The sequence below is a fragment of the Xenopus laevis genome, chromosome 1L (genome assembly GCF_017654675.1).
Source record: "Xenopus laevis strain J_2021 chromosome 1L, Xenopus_laevis_v10.1, whole genome shotgun sequence".
NCBI lineage: Eukaryota > Metazoa > Chordata > Amphibia > Anura > Pipidae > Xenopus > Xenopus laevis.
This window is the reverse complement of record NC_054371.1, coordinates 78,165,768-78,177,088: the sequence shown is the minus strand read 5'-3', so window position 1 is coordinate 78,177,088 and position 11,321 is coordinate 78,165,768. Positions and strand designations below refer to the sequence as shown.

At 39.9% G+C, this 11,321-nt stretch overlaps 1 protein-coding gene across 1 annotated transcript in view; it reads left to right on the top strand.

Annotated features, from left to right (window-relative positions):
• The first annotated feature begins 2,289 nt into the window (after positions 1-2,289).
• Positions 2,290-11,321, top strand: part of nfkb1.L (nuclear factor of kappa light polypeptide gene enhancer in B-cells 1 L homeolog) — a 64,755-nt gene continuing 55,723 nt past the window's right edge. Inside the window, 1 exon segment of the mRNA NM_001094339.1 lies at positions 2,290-2,458. The gene's annotated coding sequence lies outside the window, so the exon portion shown is untranslated.

Here is an 11,321-nt window from a genome sequence, read left to right as displayed (position 1 = left end):
TCAAGCCACCCTTCCGATTCAATTCAATCTGGTGCAAGTCTTACAGTTTCCACCGCCAACTTGTTTACCAAATTTTGCGTCATAGACAGCACCATTCACGGATTCCTTTTTTTTAAAATGCATTTATTGAGACATGGGCTCTGACCCAAACAATCGACAACATTTCAGACCGCCATTGGTCTTTTATCAAGCCACCCTTCCCATTCACTTCAATCTGGTGCAAGTCCTACAGTTTCCACCGCCAACTTGTTTACCAAATTTTGCGTCATAGACAGCACCATTCACGGATTCCTTTTTTTTAAAATGCATTTATTGAGACATGGGCTCTGACCCAAACAATCGACAACATTTCAGACCGCCATTGGTCTTTTATCAAGCCACCCTTCTCATTCACTTCAATCTGGTGCAAGTCCTACAGTTTCCACCGCCAACTTGTTTACCAAATTTTGCGTTATAGACAGCACCATTCACGGATTTCTTTTTTTTAAACGCATTTTTTGAGACATGGGCTCTGACCCAAACAATCGACAACGTTTCAGACCACCATCGGTCTTTTATCAAGCCACCCCTACAAGTGCTGACTAAATATCTGTTGATACATTTCTCAGCAGCATCTCTGGAGTATTAGCAACTATTGTATCAATTCTAACAGCTGCCTGTAATGAAACCCAGAGATTTTGCTCAGCAGGGACAAAGATAAGAAATGTATCTAACTAAATGTATTCGTTTAGAACAGTTTACAGGGTCGGCGACCCCCCTCCCAGAGTTGCTTCAGAAGGTGAAAAAATACACTTTACACTTCAATATTAGAAAAAAACGGTCACACATAGATAATAGAAAGTCATTGGAAAAAGTAGTTATTTCTGGTGATCTATCTGAAAACAACTAGTTGTTTGAAGGTCAACCACTCATTTAAATCTGCTTTTCTACACGGAGAGCCTGTTTGTGTTCCTGAGTATGAGTCCCTGATTGCCGACAGGACCTGCACTGTATTTATTCTTCCCTGTGATCTGAGTCATCATCAATATAACTGACACTGTATCTATCCAGCTATGGCTTCTAGGAGCATTATTAATAGAACTGGCACAGTTGTTATTGGGACTGTATTTACTGTCATGTTTTTTGGAGTATTATAAAAGGAAAATGGCACTTTATTATTATTATCGCATGTGTACTAGGGGATTCTTTATTGAATTGGTACCACCCTTGCTGTTCCTGCTGAATTGTGTTTAGTATGTGGGAATATCTATGCTGCCATAGTTTTATGGTATATCTCTGTACAGGCTATGAACAAACTTTGGGGGCTGTTCCTACTGAATTATGTTTACTACAGGGGAATACCTATGCTGCCATAGTTTTGTGGTATCTCACTATACAGGCTATGAGGAAACTTAGGAGGTTTTTCCTGCTTAGTACAGGGGAATACCTATCCTGCCATAGTTTTATAGAAGATCTCTGTATAGGCTATGAACAAACCTACGAGGCTGTTCCTTCTGAATTGTGTTTAGTACAGGGGAATACCTATGCTGCCATAGTTCTATGGAATCTCTCTGTACAGAATTGAGCTTCACAAAGCTGGAAGAATTTTACCAGCAATCAAGTGTACAAGTCTGTGTACTATATTTGTGTGGAACATGTAGATGCAGAAAAGGTGTAATTGCTCAAAAGATGAAAAGGCGGCACTCCGGGAAGATAAAAAGATGGTTTTATTCCAACAGGTCACTGACCAACATCACCTGACGCGTTTCAGGAGTAATTCTCTTAATCATAGGCAGACAAGGTATGTAGCAGTGGGTAGAATCACAGTGACAGGTACAAATGAGCACACTGACTGATAAACTGCTGCTGTTGTGATCCTGTACATTCCAGTAGCCCGTCTTCCTGAACAGCACGTGCCCCGCCCCCACTCTACTGAATGTGAACAAATGATACAGACGCTGTCCCCAACTGATGTGACAGCCACCCAGCATGCTGCACTGCCCCTCCAATGTTCCGACTGACAAGTAGAAACATACTCACATCCCTCCCTCCCTTACAGCCCACCCACTGTATCACAGCAGAAGAGTGTCACTTTTTGGCCTCCCACTGGCCGAAGTGACAGCAAGTGGGAAATTCCAAGCAGGAAGTGAGAACAACAGCTACTTCTGTGTGATGGGCCGAAGAAGCCGCACAAAGCCCTCCAGTGGGGAGGAGGCAATCACCTGAGCCCGCCCAGAGCAAAGAGAAAACAAGGAAACTGAAAGGAGCAGGAGTGCGGCTGTGCGCCCGGCCTCTCACTTGTCTGCCCTTCGCTGCAATGGACAACTTCACAGGAGCCCACTGACGAGGTGTCATTCATTGGCTCACAGGGGGAAGCGTCGTATCCATCCCCGAGGCGCAACTCTTGGCGTTACTGGCTGCGGCTGTCACTCAGTCGGGATAGACGGCCAGTAGCTAGAGCTAGTGTGACAGCCACAAGGTAAGAAGGAAGCTGATTTTGAATATCTCTGCAGTCACTGAGTGCCAAAGTGCATTCATCAGACTCGAGCTGAAGCTGAGGCACTTCCTCAAATGTCAGAGCACATGTACCACTGTTTTATTATGCCACAAGGGACCCTGCTGAACTGAAATGCTTTCAAAGTAAAGGCAATGGATAAAGCTCAGCTCAACAAAGGAGCACATTTATATTCTCTGTCACAATGAGTGGCACAGCCCCAGCTTCCTAAAGTTCTATTTACATGGAAGTCAGTCTCCTCAAGGGTCATAGAGTAATTGTCAATGAGTGTGAGTAGAGACCTTTTATGCTGTAGAAAAACTGTCAGTAATGGGGCAAAATGCACGGGGTTAACACAGATGCCAAACTGCCCATTGGGAGCCAGGTGCCATATACCATACATGTTGCTTTGTATATAAACATGAAACTGATGATTTTGTAATCGACAACATCTTGGACCTTGCTAAAATGCAAATCTCATCCAGTTTGCAGCTTTCTTAATGTTTAACCGTTGGTTATCGAGGCAGTAATAGCTGTCCTTGTAATAAATACATACAATTTGCTGTCGTTTTATGGCACAGCAGAAGACTGGTCGGATGCAAACTCTGATTGTCTTCGCATGTCTTTCAGATAGGCACTTGGACCTTTATTTTGGTCCTGGCTCCTCAGATGCTCCTCAGATTTGTACCAACTTAACTTTTGTCCAATCAGACATCTCTTAGATAAACAACCTCAGCTATGCAGCATAAAAAGAGCTGTTAAAGGCTGTTAAAAGGGTGGTTAACATTTAAGTAAAATATTAGTATTTTATAGAACAACCAATTCTAAGCAAATGTTTAATCGGTCTTCATTATGTAGGTTTTATAGTTTTTAAAGTATTTGCCTTCTTCTTCCAACTCTTTCCAGCTTTCAAATTGGGGTCACTGACCCCATCTAAAAACAAATGCTTTTTATGACTACAAATGTGCTATTTTTTCTTATTCGTCTTCCGATTGAGGCTCTCCCCTATTCATAATTCAGTCTCTTAATTAAATCAATTCATGGTTGCTTTATTTGGACCCTAGCAACCAGATTACTAAAATTGCAAATTGGGGAGCTGCTGAATATAAAGATAAATAACTTATAAATCACAAATAATAACAAATGAAAACCAATTTTCACATTGTCTAAAAATATCACTCTACAGCATACTAATAGTTAAATTAAAAAGTGAACAACCTCCTTTTAGGAATAACTGTGAATTCCACTGAGATTCACAGGTTATGTGTCAGAAATATTCTACAAGCAGCAGTTTTTATAATGTAAGGAGCATATTTATCCCATCTTTGGCAACGAAGCATGTACAATCTTTTCTATTTTATCCATTTAATAATAGGGCAGCATTGCAGTCCGTTTCAGTCAAAGGGACGATTCTGCAATGTAATATGTATTCGCCACACAAAAAGTTTAAATGGCCCAGGGTTCCGTTTGTATATCAGTGAAATGAAGGGAACTCATGTTCCCTTTGAAACAATGTGAATTAATAGAAGGATAAATACCAGTATCTCACCTGGCCAATCTCTATAATAATACCAATTACTAATTTTTTTTCATACAAAATATTGCTTAAAGCTCTAATATGATAATGAATGGTTGCTTTCTAAATTTAAATATTATAATGAATGGTGGTTCTAAATTGAATTGTAAGTAGAATATAAACTGTCAGTTACTGCTTTCAGATGTAACTTTTCAGAAGTTGTATTTACATAACTCTAAAACCACAAACAAATATGAATTCGTGTATATTTGAAAGTAGCTTAGAATGAAATTTTCTTTACTGTTGTGTGGTGAGGACACTCTATAATAAAAGAGCAGGCACGGAGAGTAAGCATGAACTGTCTGAATGCTGTTTTGTTATACTGCTTCCTAACTCATCACCAGCTATAAAATTCCCCGTGAATTTCTAATAAACTTTTGAGGTGGGGATTATTCTGTACTTCCTCTTACACTTTAGACATACGGTAATCCCACCTTTATCAGGAGGCATGTATTTGGAATAGCTACAGTCAAACAAAAATGAATTCCTTCTTATTGTTGCAAATCCAATGCTCAATGAGCACTGACCTTGTTGGAATGAAAGGCCACCCATGTGTTGATTAAATGTAACTTGCATTTTGTGTAAAAGGAAGTTGACCTAAAAATATATTTATGCTATTTGTTCAATGAGGCCTTATATGTGTATGGGTTTTGTACTGTCTACGTTTGTTTACACTAGAATAAAAACAGTGGTTCATCTTCATTCTTATTTCATTGGTAGAATAAGCTGTCTGATCTTGCATCTAATGTAAGCTTTACAGTTTTGTTTTCATAAGAATTCAGTTAACCTATATGTGTGTTTTGGTAGCGAAGAAGGAAAGCCCAACAGACACAGGGTAAACATATAATAACAATCTGAGCATTTTGTCATGGTAACAAAAAACTTTTCCATTGCGGGTAGTGGGGAATTGTGGTACAGAGTGTAGCAAGGCCACAGACACATTAAATTAAATGTATTTTGCTGTACAGTTCTTTGCCCTCAAGGAGGGCTTTACAAATAAAAATATACATACACTAAGAGGCACAAACTTCTGACCCATAGGACAGTAGCACTTGACCCCTATACTCTCAATGAAGAGTTCTCTGGTTGGAATCAAACTCAGCACTTCATCTCTGTGCTGTAACCCAGCATTGTCATAACTGCTGTAGTTCAGAATTCAGGCCAAACATAACTTTATCCTATATCCACTACTTTGGGCCTCTAGTTGGCCAGCCTCACAATTTGGGAAAATTTTTAGTTGAGAAAATGAAAATTGTTTTGATCCACATGGACTTTTTAATAAAAAACAAAATCGGTTTAGTTAAAATAGATTTCTTTTCTAGCATTGCTTAATATAAAATAAGTATTTGTATTTTTTAAATATTGTGAAGTGCTTAAGAGTATAGAAGTTTAATTTTGCTAATTATGATCATAAAAGAATTGTTGTTGTTGTAAGCTGTATAGTATTGAATCTTTTTTTTTATCCTAGAAGCTAAACCCTAAAACAAATATTGCTGCAAATGCTGTATTTTATTTACTGAACTTAATGCACCAGCCTAAAGGCTGAACATCTCTATGACAGTAATGATTGAGGCCTGCAACACAGGCGCACAAGAGCTCAGCCTCTCAGATTTTGAGCGTCAGTAACACTGCACATGCTCAGTGCGGTCTAAGCTTAAGGGTCTTGGGAAATCATCAAGCAGCAAGTAGATTCACCTGAGATAGAGGCTGATGCTACATCGCTGATTATTACTAAATATACAATTCTGATATAGACTGCACACGTTTCTATGTTGTTATATAATGTGAATCTGGATTAATTACTTGTATTGTGACATTTATATTGTTTATTCAGTATAATGTGTGTTGATCCCTAAGCTCAAGTAACACAGCATTTGCTATGAATCAGCATAAAAGAAGGCAGGGGGCTACTGGGGCATCTTCAGAGGCACAGATCCCGACTGTGGGTGCCGTGGGCTGATACAGAACCCCAAAACATAATGTGGAGCATTTCTAAACTACTTCCTTTAGTTCTTCTTTAAAGAGAAAGTTACACAAATTAGAATTATTTCAGGGTTTGTAGAATAATGTATTAGTTGCTATGGGTAATTGTACCAGTCCAATAAAACCACATAGTAACATTGCCCTGCCTTTTTTAATTTCATTTTAGTGTATATTTTAGTATATGTGCTGCCGACGCGAGCACAATTTAATGTTTATTTTAAGGCCTGTGGGATAAGGCACATTTTGTCCACTGTGGCCCTCAATGGTTGACCCCCCCTTTCCAGGTGGCCAGTGTTATACTTACATTAAATATGCCAATCATAAAGCTCAGATAAAGTGTACCAAGAAATACGATCAGGAAACTTTAAAGGGATTGTGTCATCATTTTTATGGTGTAGTTTTATTTGTAAATTACACAGTTTACATTACAGATAATTCACTCTACAATATAAAATTTTAATCCTGAACCAACAAATGTATTTTTTTTAGCTGTAATATTGGTGTGTAATCAGCCATCTCAAGTCATTGTGTCTGATCCAGTGCTTTCAGAAAGAGCCAGCACTTCATGATTGAACTGTTTTAAATTAAGCCAGTGCTGTCTAACTTCTGTGGTACTGAGGGATAAAAATTTTCTGGCCTATGTGGTGGAGGGCAGTTAATGGAAGCCAGTGTTGACCACTCCATGTTTTTAAACCACACCCGATTTAAACCACACCCATGTTACCATAAGAACTTTTAAGACCAGGTCCACATTAATTGTGGTAGCACACCGAAAAACCAAGCGTTTGGTGTTTACTACACGGATTATTAAAACATACCCTTAGATCCATATGCCTCCACCTCCCCTGTGGATAACATAACAATCCCCAGCACATGATTAGGGGCCCCCTAAAAACAATTTCCAAATGCTAACAAACTCTACCAGGCTCATGTCCAACAGGTAGTGTAGGGCAGGCAGTGCAGGGAACACACAAGTAACGTAGAGCAGGCAGAGTAGGCACACACATGGAGCATAGGGCCAGGGCCGGAACTAGGGGTAGGCAGAGTAGGCACTTGCATAGGGCGTAAATGTGGAGGGGCGCCAGGCACGTACTTACTCTTACCCCTAGTCCGGTCCCTTTTCTGCCTACCGCCCACTCGTTTTCATTTGAGCGTATTTACGCGTCTTTTCGCGCATGCGCACAATCGCCTATTCACACGCACACAAACATCTAGTTTGCGTGCAACCAGACGGCGCAGCAGCCGGGCAGGTTGCCTAGGGCGCCTGCCCGACTTGGCCCGGATCTGCATAGGGCAGGCAGAGTATGGTGTGCACAGATGAACAATGTATGCACTTTCAGTCTGGGTCTGATGTGGGAACAGTACACGGCTTTAGGGTTGTGAACAATAGAGATGTCACAGGTGTGAACAATGCAAAAGGATTACAGGTGTGAACAATACATGATTTCATTGTCTGAATTTGAGGTGTAAACAATCCAGGGGCCAGTAAATCTCAGTACTGATACCTTTTAAAGGGGACCTGTCACCTTTCAACAACCTAAAATAAACCTCTGTAATGAAATCCGCATCAGTAAATAAGTTAAACGCCATATTCTGTACCTTTGTACGCTAAGCCATTCTCCCCCAAACTGCCGTTGTATTTCAAAGCGGTGGAAGCCGCCATATTGTTCCTCCAAGCGCCATTTTACTCCTCCGTCTCTAGCGATGACGTTGGTATTTTTAGCGCAATCTCGCGCATGCGCATTAAAAGAAGTGACGCGCATAGTTCTGTGCTCACAAACAGAGTCTCGGTCACGCGCTCTGGAAAAACTTTGAGTGCCCGACAACTGAAGTTTTACCTGTAGCGCAATGAGCAAGATAGCGCGCACACAAACACAAGCGCGTCTCAAGCCTCACAAGCACGTCTGAGGACAAGTCACGTGCGCGCGTGCTCCTGTAAACTACGCAAGACTATTCATCTGTACTGGGAGGGGGAGAGGAGAAGGAGCGGTGACGTAAAATACAAGGAGACGCCCCTATGCCCGTGGCATAGAGGCGTTGCTGAATACATTTGATTGACAGCGCAGAACATTAAATGGGAATATCTCGGGAACTACAAAGAATAGCAGCAAATGAAAATGATCGCCGGTTTCCTGTACAGGCAATTGATTCAAGGAACAAATGTAAGGGTAAGGGTGACAGGTCCGCTTTAAAACTTACAGCAGGTAAGCAGTCACAGCAGACAGACTTTCCTGTAGGTTGCCACACAAGGTAGGGTGGGGGGGCACCAGTTGGACAGCACTGAGTTAAATTATTTTTCTTCAACTCAATGTAACTGAAGGAGTAGCAAGTTGAACTTGGATTTTTACTATTGAGTGCTATTCTCATATTTACCAAGGAGCTGTAATCTTCTGTCAGGGAGCTGTTATCTTGTTGTGTTCCCATTGTTCTGTTAAAAGGCTGCTGGGGGCAAAGAGAGGGGGTGATATCACTCCAACTTGCAGTGCAGCAGTAAAGAGTGACTGAAGTTTATCAAAGCACAAGTCACATGACCAGGGGCACCCGAGAAACTAACAACACGTCTAGCCCCATGTCAGATTTCAGCACTGTAAACTGTTAACTGTTTTTAAAAAAAACTTGTTTTCCCCGGACAGAATCCCTTTAACTATTTCAAGTTTGTGATCCCTTTAAAATTTTTACATTTTTCTGCTTAAATATGACCTAAAATGTGGTCTATTTTTCATGCAAATCTTAAAACTACATTATGATAACCCAGTTAAACAAATGAGTCAACAACATTATACTTGGTTATTTATTTATTTATTAGAGAAAAGGATCCAAAAGGTACATATTTTGTGTGGTTTAAATATGTGAACCTCAGTTCACTTGAATGCGGTTTCAATTAAAGGGGATGATAATCAGATGTGAGTGAGTGATGCCCAGCCTTATTTAAAGAACAGTAATCTGGGTCTTCACTTATCCAAGTCTGATCTTAACTACACAGGTTTGTGGAAGTGAGTCATGGTTTAAAGAAAATTTCCTAGGATGTCTACAAAAACAGTTATTGATGCTCACCTGGCTTTAAAGGAGAAGGAAAGTCATTATATACTTGGGGGTGCCAAAAAGTTAGTTGCCCATGCGTAGTAGAGCGAAAAGCCGAACGAAAAATCCAGCTATTTAGTTCTACAGCGCATGTGTCTGCCCCGGGAAATTTCAAGAAAGAAGAAGGAAAACAATTGCTCCCTGGTGCTCAGTGGAATAACCCCAGGCCGGTGCAGTTTTCCCAGGGTGTCAGGTAAGTAAATGAGACCACTTGGGGGTGCCTAACTTTTGACAACCACAAGTAAAAAGGACTTTCCTTCTCCTTTAAAAGGTTACAAATGAGTTTGAACTCCACTGGTCCACTGTCAGGCATTACTGTCTCTGGCAGGCACTGTTACCATTTATACCCTCCCCAAAAGCAGTCAACAAAAGAAGATCATACAGTGTTCATGTAATCATGAATACTGCATTGCCAAATGTCAGTGTTCATAAATCCACCATCAGAAGCTCGCAGAATAATAATGGTGTGCATGAAAGGGTTACAAGGAGAGGAGAGCATTAATTTTCAAAATGAACATTACCGCAGTCTACCTTTTACCGAAGACCACACAGAAAAGTCAGAAGGCTATTGGAAGACTGTTCTGCGAACGGATGATACAAAAATAGAGCTATCTGTCTTAAAAGAAAATCATTATACCTGGTAAAAAGCAAAACCTGCATTCCAGCATAAGAACCTTATCCCATCTGTAAAAACATGGTGGTGGCAATATCATAGTTTGGGCCTGCCTTTTTGCCACTTGTTTAGAACAGCTTGCCATCATTGATGGAACTATAAATTTTGAATTGTACCAGCAAATTGTGCAGAAAAATTTGAGGGTATCCATTAGTGAACTGAAGCTTAAGTTGGTCCCGCAGCAAAAACAAGTCATTCTACCAAACAATGGTTAAAGCAGAAGAAAGTTATTTTTTTGGAATGGCCAAGTCAAAGTTCTGACATTAATTCTATAGAAATGTTGTAGAAGTAACTGAAGTGGGCAGCTCATCCAAGGAACCCCACCAACATTGATTCAACTTCAACCAAGTTGAAACTGTTTTGTAACGAGGAATAAGCTAAAATTCCTCCAAGCCGACATGCAGGACTGATCTGCAGTTACCAAAAACAGCGCTGCTCAATATGTTGGCACTCTATAAATACATGTTAATAATAACAATATCTATTATCTAGTTTTAGGACTGAGGTGAAAAAACAGATCACATGAAGAAATATTGAGAATTCAAAGAGTCTATACAATTTCAAGCACTTTTTTTTATATTAATGGTGTGTTTGCAGTGCTGCTTAGTAGACCTTAGGGGCCATTTATCCCTTATCATAAAGAATAGTAAAGGAAATGGAATGAGGAATTCCGTTTATTAAATATATATATTGGTTTTGATATTTTAAAGTAGAAGAAAAGGTAGAATCACTGGGGGACTGCAAGTTGTTAGGCACCCCTTAGTGATTCTGTTCACTTACCTCCTACCCTTGGGTGGCACTACTCTTATTTAAAAAATGCACCGGTTTGGGGTACTTTTCCTGTGAGCACCAGTCTCCATATTGTTCTAGTGCCCCAGGCATCTCATGCACTTCTCCTGCATATTCCTTGCTTCAATAGACCCAGGGGAAGCCTGGGAAAATATAACAAAACATATAGTATATTTTGCCAGTGGGGACTCCTGCAGCTTAAGCCATTGCCAGGGTTAATATAGTCACAAAATAAAAAATGTGGTCACACTTTATTAGTATTTATGAATAATACAGAGATATATGGTCATTGATCACCTATTTGAAGAAAATGTTTGTAGTATCATTTGTTATAACCACTTTTTTAAAATTTATTAGGCTACTACAAAAAAATTGGTACAATTAAACTAGCTATAAAAGATCATATTGTCATTCATATTGCTAAGTAATTGATTGCATGGTTCACAATGATATTCTACAAATTCAAGATATTTATTAAGCTCCATAAAATACAGTTTTCCCTGTACCACAACGTGAAAGTGGCCATGCATCAATTAGAATTTTTTATAGGCTCAGATTGAGCCAGTTGGAAGATGGAGGCTTCTTATGCTTTTATGTAGTTGGTGGAAATGTATTCATCTTATCTGCAAAGTGGCATGAGTATGTGGCTGCTTTGTCCAGGATTTGGATTCATGAGATTATCCCATTATCTACCTCATTACGCAAGAGATTGTTTTGACAGCATTTGAGACATCATTTTAAGGAAT